Raw genomic sequence first — 9,059 nt, forward strand, 5'->3', positions numbered from 1 at the left:
ATGTTATATCTGTTCTTATGCGCTCTCTAGAGACCCCTTTTTGATTTCTAATTTTGTCTATTCTGCTAACACGCTAAGTGGGGCTAAGGGTACGTATGGGTGCCTAACTCGGGCACCATTCACGCCCTACGGAGTTGGATTGTGAAAAAAGTAGTATCAGAGCGGTTTGGTCCTCAGAATATCTACATACCGTGTCTAGTAGAGTCTGGTTTATTAGTGTGTGATGCACCACATCTCTAAACAGGAGGCTACAGGACATTTAGGATGTTACCTTTCATTCTTGTCTTAGATCGTGCGATAGAGCTGTATTGTTAGGATGATTCTTCCCTAGCAAAACAAATTGTTATGGTTTTCAGTAATGCCTTCGAGGAAAGCGACGGCTGCCCAGAAGGTCAAATCAGTAGCTCCCGGTGAGTCTAGTCAGGCCCACAGGGTTACTAGGGCCCGACCTCAGCTTGAGCGGGAGACTGTGCCCCCGACAGCCAGTTCTGCGACATCATCAAAATCGGAGGAGGTTAGGGCAGCCCCGACTGCAGATCAGAGGGCGGCTTCACCGCCAGTTTTTGGAGCCCCAGCACCCGAGCCTTTAGCTCCACATATAGGAGTTGAGGACAGGGCTATGTGGGATGCGGTCTAGCTTTTGACTAGATTGGTGTCAGGCTAGGAGCACAGACAAGGTTTAGGTGGAGATTAGGTACTTAGGTCAGATAGTTCAAGGGCTCATGAGTTTCTGACCTGTAATCCTCCAGAGTTCTTTGGGACAAATCCCAAGGAGGATCCCCAAGAGTTTATTAGGGAGATGCAACGTACATTGCGTTAAATTAAGGCTTCTGCGATAGAGTCGGTTGAGTTGGCCTCGTATAGACTGCACGAGGTTGCTGCTATCTGATATGAGTCCTAGGAGTTGTCCAGGGGCAGTGTCGCTTTTCCAACGATATAAGATGAGTTTGCGGAGGTTTTTATTAGTCATTTCCTGCCTCTTGAGACACGGAGAGCCAGGGTGAGACACGGAGAGCCAGGGTGGACAGATTTTTACTATTGAGATAGCAAGGCCGCAGTGTTCTTGAATATAGTTTGGAGTTTGACTCATTGGCCCGATATGCACCTGCTTTGGTAGCTGACATAACTGGTAGGATGCACAGATATGTGATGGACCTAGATCAGTATCTGGTTGATAGTTATTTGGTGATGGCTGCCTAGCCAGGGATGGACATCGCTCGTATACAGACACATGCTCAGGGCATGGAGGACAGACATAGAGGACACTAGTCCGACTGGGATTTTAGTAGGAGTCAGCCCAAGAGAGCCAGATGAGTCGGGTAGTCTGGAGAGTTCTAGAGGAGACTATCTCCACAGTAGAATAGCAGACAGCCCACCCAGCCAGCGTGGAGTACACCTCTGCAGTACCTAGGCTGGAGACCAGACGACACAGGATATTCTAGAGTAGGTCTAAACTCTAGGGCTTCTAGTTCACAGCCTGACAGAGACTCTGGTCAGAAGAGGCCACCCAGGCTTCAGTGTTCTTATTGTGGCATTTGGGAGAGTGCTATCGTGTTATAGGGGCTTGTTTTTCTTGTGGCCATCAAGGCCATGCAATGAGATATTGCTCGTATAAGGGTAGTTTGGGCGGCGCAACTCAGCCTACCAGATCAGCTGCTGGGTCATCGTCCTTTTTAGCTATGCGCCCAACGAGGTAGGGTACGGCTACACCAGCATGTCGCAGTAGAGACCGTGGTGGGGTCTCTAGTTCTAGCGATCCTTCGAACCGCACTTATGCTCTGGCCACCTGGCAGGATCAAGAGGCGTCTCCAGACGTGATCACTGGTACATTGTTGACCTTTTTCCAGACTGTATATGTACTGATAGATCCAGGCTCTACATTATCATATATTTCTCCGTTGATTGCTGATAAAAATTGGGATGAATGAAATATGATATCGAATAAACTACTATATTAGTTATATGACCCGAGTACCAGTACTTGGACTAAATTATGCACTATCTATCGATAATACTAAGCACCCCATAGTTGTACTAGGGTTTCTTATAGGGCAACCTAAAGTATGGATGACCTAATAGAGGGTGTAGACATGGTGCAGTATATTAAATATGTTGGAATAGAATCATTTGCGCATGAATAGTTGAAAATAAACAGAGGATGACATGGGTACACCCTAAAAGGGGGGAAGTGAACAATAGAAATACAAGCGCAAGATAAAATCAACTGACGCTATCATATGTAAATGAGAATGCTTAAACTTCAAATGAGATCCCATAAGGGATGGATGGATCTCGAGGCCAGTAATAAACAAATAGAAGCCGTGGTATTTGAGACCATGTGAGGAACCATTGGTGGAGACTTTAAGGTATGGATGTGATCATACCAGCACTAACGCACCGGATCCCATCAGAACTCCGAAGTTAAGCGTGCTTGGAAAAGAGTAGTACTAGGATGGGTGACCCCTTGGGAAGTGAAAGAGGAAAGGAAATACAAGTATCCGTACCTATTCCCTATGTCTACAAGTAATTCTATCCTTTGGAACTATGATATTGATTGCTCGATGAAAGTATATGTTATGGCATTGGAACAGACAAACTCTTTATATAGTCGGTAAAAGATCCGGAGGAAGATTTTGGTTCACATTCGAGGATGAATGCTCTAAAGGGGGGAAGGATGTTATACTCCGTACTTTTGCCTTTCGAAAGACTTTGGTACCTTGAGAGGTTCTTGAGTTTCTTAAAAAAAATAAAAAATTCTTAAGCTTCTTAAGTTTCTTGAAAGATTCCTAAGTTCTTTAAATCTTCTTAGAAGTTACCTTGTGAGACGGATAGGCTATAACACTATCAAACAACTCTAAGGAAAGGAGAATGTGATACCCCATGGCAGGGAAGATTGGAAATAAAGTTATAGGAATCCGAAAGGAATTGTAGGCCAAGTAGTGAGTCGTAGGACCCGACTTACTTATGTAAGCTATTACTTTGGATGTGTTACATACGTAAGCTACCAACTTGGAAATTTTACATACTTAAGCTACTTGAGTACGTACCAAGCTTATATAGCAAGGATTACATAGATTCGTAAAAGAAGATGAGATTACGAATCCACGAGGGGGAAAAGAAGGTGACATATGGCGGGATGAGAAAGTTCCATGTGGTAGCACCTGGAGCAAGGGGTGGGCCCCATATGCCACATGGTAGCCCCAGATTGGAGGAGGTGATGCGTTGGCCCAATAAGGTCTTGACATGTGTCACCACTTAGGGGTTGACACATGTCACCCTCTTAGGCAACCTATATATATGTGTCTTAAGACTTATCAAAGTTCCATACATTTCTAGAAAACTCAAGAATAAGAGAGAAAGGAAGAGAAGAAACTAGAGAGGTAGAGAGAGAAGACCACGGATTTGAAGAGGAAAAAGGTAAGTTCTTCGATTTTGTTCCTTGAATTAATTATCTAGGGTATACAATGATGTTATTAAGGTATTTTTAATATAAATTTATATCAGCCCCAAAACGTTAACAAACAGCCCCAAAGTTTCAACTGTGCTAAAGGAACTTCCGAGGCGAGTTCCAGCAAGTTTTAGCGAGTTTTGGGTAAGGTAAAGTTTTCCCTTTCGAACTTTAGTTTATGATGATGTTATGAGGTATATTACATTACTTGAATGAGGTTTGAATTGGAAAAATTTTATAAGGATTCTTGACGTTAGAAACAAACTAAATTGAAGTCGTTATAGCTAAATCGAAGTCGAGTAGTGTGTTGTGATTGTGGGGCTGCGTTTGCAGCTAGTTTGGTGGGGGTGTTGCAGGGATGGAAAGTTTTCAAAAAAGGGTGTGATTTCTTCTGGTTTCAGCCACACGACCTCCCCGTTTGTTATGGTTAAAGATTTTATGAAATAATGGTTAAAAACTCTATTTTATATCATAGTTTTGAGCTAGTGGTTTGGAGTTGTATTGAGTAATGTTGAAGTAATTTACTTGTATATATGCTTCTGGTTGTTTTTGTTGGTATGATTGTTGATATTGTGTCCGATTTGAAATCTCGGGGATGTTGAAATTATAGGAGAGATGCTGCTCGATTTTTGATAACTTAGGAACTAGTAATGAACTAGTCGAGGGAAATGGATAAGGAAACGACCTCTATGGAGACTTGGTTGTAGAGTGGGAATTGGAAAGTGAAAGGTCATTAACCATAGTATTACTTTTATGTTAAATAGGTTCAAGAGACAACGAGGCGAACGTATTAGGAGAAATCCATAAGAGGTATGTAAAGCTAACCGTTCCTTCTTTTGTCATGTCTTTGGCATAAGTATGTAAAGCTTATTTTTTTCTCTTGGCATGTTTTGACATAAGTATATAAAGCTAATCTTCCTTTTTCACATGGTTTTTATGGAACAAGTATATGACTTTTATATGATTCCAAGGAAGTTTCTATTCGTAGAGCCGCTAGGATGGCCAACTTCTTAATTTTCCAAAGGATATTTTATCATGCCTAGATACGTGTATATGATTCCAAAAGTTCTATTTGGATATAACCCATAGTGATATTCAAAAAGTACATGATACGACTCTTGTCTTGATTTTTGAATAATAGCTTATTTTGTTAACTCCACCGAGTCTCAAAAATAATTTAAAGTGCATTTAGTTTCTCACTACTCCACTCGTGGATTCCTCAATGCTTCCTTCACCAAGCCTGGGTTAGGTTTTGTTATCGTGTGTACTTCTCTGCATCGTTCTCCATGACCCGATGTGAGGGGGTAGGTACGCCCTGTACATGGGTTTGATTTATGGAGTTATGACGTGCCATTTACACATATGATATGATATGTTCTGATATGATCATCTGATATGATATGATTAGTTATGGAGAAATTCTCTATTCTGGAGTTATGATGTGCTGTGGTGCTAGTGACGGGGCGGCTACCATGATTTGTTCACCGAGTCCCATAATGGGGCCGGATATGGCATATGTTTTTCTGCATACATTATCTGTGGTTATGAAAAACATTTTGATATTCTGGATATTTTGCTCATTTTTGCACCTTCTGTTCTGGTAATGACTTTACCTATTACAGTCCATACTTTATATACTCGGTACATTGTCCGTACTGACCCCTTTTCTTCAGGGGCTGCATTACATGCCTGCAGGTACAGACGTTCGATTTGCTGATTTGCTCACTTAGGACATCCACCCTATTGGCTGGCAGTGCTCCTTTGTCCGGATCTCTATTTTGGTACTAACTTTTCTGTTGTATATTTGTACATGTTAGTTAAGGGTACGACGGGTCCCTGTCTCATCATATGACTAGGCTATTATTCTGCAGAGGTCTGTAGACATGTGATGTGGGTTATATATATATTTTTTGGGCTTTGTGTTCCGTGATGGCCTTAACGACCCTCTTGTGCTATATCTGTTCTCATGCGCTCTCTAGCGATCCCTTTTTGATTTCTACTTTTGTCTATTCTGCTAACACGCTAAGTAGGGCTAAGGGTACGTATGGGTGCCCAACTCGGGCACCAGTCACACCCTACGGAGTTGGGTCATGACAAACATGCATCTATGTAGGCAAAGAAAAGAAACAAAAAAAATATACTCAAGTCACTAAAGCAAGATTTAAATCAATAAAGCCCTGAACATTCTAACTAAATGATAACTTAAGTATATATTTATTATCTAAATCATAATAAAGAATAAATTAAAAATGTGAAAATATATATTGTCAATGAAAACTACTAAAAAAATTGAACAAAATTGAGAGTTTTTTTTTATATTTAATAAAAATGTCACTACACTTCAAGCAATACAAGGAAATTTCTATCATTAATCTAATTAATCCTAACACATGCTAACTAAAAAAAATAAGATTACATATCAACTAAATAGAAGACATGAAATAATTATGCATTAAATAAAATAAAGTCAAAAAAGATTTTACCTATTTTTGGGTAGCGACTGAGATGACGAATTTGAGGGCGATGAACTCCTCGAACCCATGAAGATATTAGTAAAGGAACTAAAAGAAATCGGAAAAATAATCTGAGACTAAAATTTTGTGATTTTTCTATCTGTATTTTTCTTTGCAGTATTTTTTTTGTTCTTGCTTCTTGATATTGTTCTTCTATCTTGTTTTTTTGAATGTTGATTGTTAGTTGATGAATGTTTTTTTGAATCCCCCCCCCCCTTTTTTTTGATATTCTTGTTCATCTTTTACATTTATGAAGAAGATGAAGGGATTAAAAAATGGTGGAAGTAACGATGGGTTTGGTGGGGTAAAAAAGAAAAAAGAAAAGGGTGGAGGTAGAAGAATGATGATGTTTGAGAATTTTTTAAAAAGAGGAATTTAGGTGGGATTGAGAGTGGAAAAGAAAAAAGAAGAAAGGGGTGGGGTTAGTATTGTATAAGTATTATATGTATTGTAGTGAGTTGGTGCTGAGTCAAAATTATTATTGGAATTGGGTTTTGGGTGTATAAGTGTTAGTATGTTGTAGTAGTGTAGGTTGTTGTTGTTATTGGATTTGTAGAGAGTAGATGACAACATTGGGTTGAAATAATTTTGGGCCCGAATTTTGGGCTAAGAAATGACATTAAATTTTGTTAAGGTTGGAGTGAAAAAATAATTAGATTTGTAAGGAAAATGACCACATGAAAATTGATAACTTAGCCAATTAAGCTTAACAAAATAACCAAATTGATTTAATTGTGAATTCAGCTAAAAAATTAGATAAGACGAATTGGCAATAATTAATTTATGACCTTCATAATTCTAACAAAATAAATTAATTAACTTAGTTATAAACTAATTAATTCAAAAATATAACCTACTAATTTACGAAACAATAAAATTAATTTTTAGATCATTTTTGAATATTTATGGAAATTAATAATTATATAAATAATTATATAGAACTATATATATATCATTAAAACTTATAATAATGACAAAAATTTCTTTAAAAATACACTTAAAAATATTTTGGTATTTTATAAAAGTAATTACTTCAGATTATTTAAAATTGAAGAAGTTCAATAACTAATATACGTTTGTGAATGGTCAAAATTGGGTGTCAACAACTGTCCATTTCTTTAGGTAGGGTCGATGAAAGAGATCCTGGACAACGAAAATTGACAAATCCATTTTTGACCGACCACATTTTATCATCCTGAAAGGGGTTTCGTATGGACTTTAGAAAATATGGCTAGGCCCCGGTAGCAGATTTCCTACATATCTCAAGTCATTTAAGAATTCAGGTCACTTGTAGTTCAATACGCTTGATTTGGCTCACAAATTTGAAAGAATACAAAAGCTATCCTGCTATCGAATTACGGAGAAATCAAAATTCTCAAAAATGAGATGAGTTAATTTATTGGAGTATAGTATAGTTTTCAACATAGAACCCGCCTACATATCCCTAAATATAGGAATAAGACTGCTTGTAGTTCGACTCGATCAGCTGAAAAGAAAATCTTTTATGTTAAGATAATCTTTGGTTGGGAGGAGTGACAAATGAATCAAGTATGAAAAAGGCTTGCAACCCCGTATCCATGAATGTGGCACGCTTTACATTCATAATTAAGAGCTTATACAAACATAATTTCAAATCTCTTTGTGTTTTGTTACTCAGATTAAAAAGTTGCTTCCGGTGACAATTAAAGTTTTCCTGATGCGAAATTGAAACTATCAAACTCAAAGAAATACCCACATGCCTTCTGATAGGGGTGTAGTTTAATTTTTGTGGAATTCGCCCTTCAACTCATGTCCTAACAGTTTGATACTCCTCTTCGGACTATGTATTAGCTCGCTGCTAAGAAAAAGTTCCACGTTGTGCTGCATCCCTTCTGATATTGTCCGCACCTGTGGTTTGTTTGAGAATTCATCCTTTTGAATGCTCTTGAAAAATATTGAGATAAGCATCATTAGTAGAAATTATAATTAAAAGAGGAAAGTAGTGTCCTTACTATGTCGGCACGTTAGCCTCCTCTGGTTCTGACATAGAGTGAACAAGACACACTTCCAAAATTGAGATGATTTATAATATATTTGATGAACGGAAATATCCTTCTGTTTTGATGTGATATATGCTGATTTTATGTAATGCAATATGATGATATTTCTTCGCAATGTAGTATGATGATGATGACTTTTTGACATGATGATAGTTTTCTTGGCGATGATACAATGATGGATCTTTCAACAATGATATGATAATGGCTCTCTCGGTAATGATATAATGATGACCCTTTTGTCAATGTTATTATAATGGCCCTCTCGGAAATGATATAATAATAGCCCTCTTGGAAATGATATTACCACTTTCGGTAACATAACATGAATGACCTTCTTGGCAAATATTACCACTTCCGGTAATATAATATGAATGACTCTCTTGACAAAGATATTACCTCTTCCGATAATATAATATGAATGACCCTCTTGAGAAATCATATTACCACTTCTGATAACATGATATGAATGACTCTGTTGGAAAATAATATTTCCTCTTTCGATAATATAATATAAATGTCCCTCTTGACAAATAATATCACCACTTTTGGCAACATAATATAAATATCCCTATTGGCAAATGATATTACCTCTTTCGGTAATATAATATGAATGACCTTCTTGATAAATAATATCAACACTTTTGATAATAGAATATGAATGACCCTCTCGGCAAATGATATCACCACTTCTGGCAGTATAATATGAATAACCCTCTTGGTAAATGATATCACCACTTTCGGTAATATAATATGAATGGCTCTCTTGACAAATGATATCACCACTTCTGATAATATAATGTGAATGTCCCTCTTGGCAATAACATGGTAATGGCCCTCTTGACAGTGATATAATAATGGCCCTCTTGGAAAATGATATCACCACTTTCGGTAATATTTCTTGACAAATGATATCACCACTTTCGATAATATAATATCAATGACCCTCTTGGGAAATGATATCACCACTTTCGGTAATATAATATGAATGGCCCTCTCGGCAAATGATATCATCACTTCTGGTAATATAATGTGAATGGCCCTCTTGGCAATGATATTACC

General features: G+C 37.7%; 1 pseudogene; it reads left to right on the forward strand.

Moving 5' to 3' along the window:
• The first annotated feature begins 2,378 nt into the window (after positions 1-2,378).
• On the forward strand, positions 2,379-2,477 carry LOC129871807 (5S ribosomal RNA; annotated as a pseudogene).
• The last annotated feature ends 6,582 nt before the right edge of the window (positions 2,478-9,059 follow it).

Source organism: Solanum dulcamara, chromosome 10, assembly GCF_947179165.1.
Source record: "Solanum dulcamara chromosome 10, daSolDulc1.2, whole genome shotgun sequence".
Lineage (NCBI taxonomy): Eukaryota > Viridiplantae > Streptophyta > Magnoliopsida > Solanales > Solanaceae > Solanum > Solanum dulcamara.